The 1,511-nt window shown below is 32.6% G+C and overlaps 1 pseudogene; it reads left to right on the plus strand.

Moving 5' to 3' along the window:
- Positions 1-1,511, plus strand: part of LOC112504313 — a 17,918-nt pseudogene that overhangs the window by 3,494 nt on the left and 12,913 nt on the right.

Consider the following 1,511-nt stretch of genomic DNA (forward strand, 5'->3'; position numbering starts at 1 on the left):
AATAAGGTAGTTAATAGGACTTTTAAGTTTATAGGACAAAAAATGTGTTTGTCTCATCTAAAGGTGTTGTATTAGGTTAATAGGATGAATTTGAGTGTCCTGAAAAAATCTAGGATTATGATACAAAACCCATAGTCCTATAAAATGGTTTAAGTAACACTAGAAAGTGTCCTAATAGACTATAATATAAGACACTTTATGTTGTCACAAAATGTTTACATTTAGAAACAAATATGGGTGTCTCAAAAAATGTTTTTATAGGACGAAATTGAATGTCCCAAAAAATGTTTTTATGAAACAAATTTTAGTGTCCTATAAAATGAAATAAGTAATACTAAAAAAGTGTCCTAATAGGCTATAATAATTAACACTAAAAGCRTCCTAAATGACTATAATACGAGACGCATCATCCAATTATAAAATCCTTCAGTAATATTACATTTAGAAGCATACATGAACGTTTTACGAATTGATTTGATAAAACAAAATTCGAAGTTGTACAAACACTTATATGAGTRCCAACTACCAAGTTATGTATCCACCACAAAGTTGTATCATGACAAAACTAAGTATTGAACAAGAATTACGCAAATACAAAAAAACTCTTGACAGAAGTCCAAATTTTCCAGCTATAATTTACGAGACTCAAGCTCCATTAAACTAGCATAAAAATGTGATTGTAAGTCACTAACGCTCAAGAATTTTACAAGTATCCCAACAAAATAGTGTAAYACTTGTTTTARAAAGAAAAAAGTGAAGAAAGAAATACCAATACGACCAATTTTCATGCCAGACCAAACAAGAGCTCTTAGAGCAGACTGGGCTCCTGGACCAGGAGTCTTGGTCTTGTTACCTCCTGTAGCCCRCAACTTTATGTGAAGAGCATTAATCCCAAGCTCCTGTGCATGCCAATCAAACCAAAAACCTCAAACCAACATAGCAAAGAAACAGGAATCCCTAAATAATAATAGAAATCTTTCGAATATATATTATATATGTATGTATATATATATATATATATATGTAAAAATGGGAACATAACTAAAGCAACTAGAGGTGTGATCATAACTAAAGCACCAGGAGGGATAATCTCTTTTAGTGAAGCATCTGTTGAAATCTTGACATATTCCAGGACTGTCCCAAACAGATATAGACCCGAAGCTAAAATTCCAAAGAGATTGTAGCATTTTTCCTGTTAACTTTGCTGTCAGTTTGGGCATAAAACAGAGTTTTAAGTATGTTGGAGCCARCAGATATATATTACCTGAGGAATTGTTTTTAACAGCTTTGAAGTCAAAAAGAAGATGAGACTGTAGCATTTTTTGGGTGGTTAGTTTGTTGTAAACAGACCCTTAGTGTATGTTTTCTTGGCCTTAAAATTGTGATATTTCCATGTGCAGACTCAATGGAAAAAACTAATACTGGACAGGTAAAGTTCACCAGCTGATGGTTGTGAAAGATTTCAAGGAGCAGGTAAGGGTTCACCTGCTGACATTAAGTAACTTCTCTTT

The sequence above is a fragment of the Cynara cardunculus genome, unplaced genomic scaffold (genome assembly GCF_001531365.2).
Source record: "Cynara cardunculus var. scolymus isolate 2C unplaced genomic scaffold, CcrdV1 Un_Scaffold_5185, whole genome shotgun sequence".
Taxonomy (NCBI): domain Eukaryota; kingdom Viridiplantae; phylum Streptophyta; class Magnoliopsida; order Asterales; family Asteraceae; genus Cynara; species Cynara cardunculus.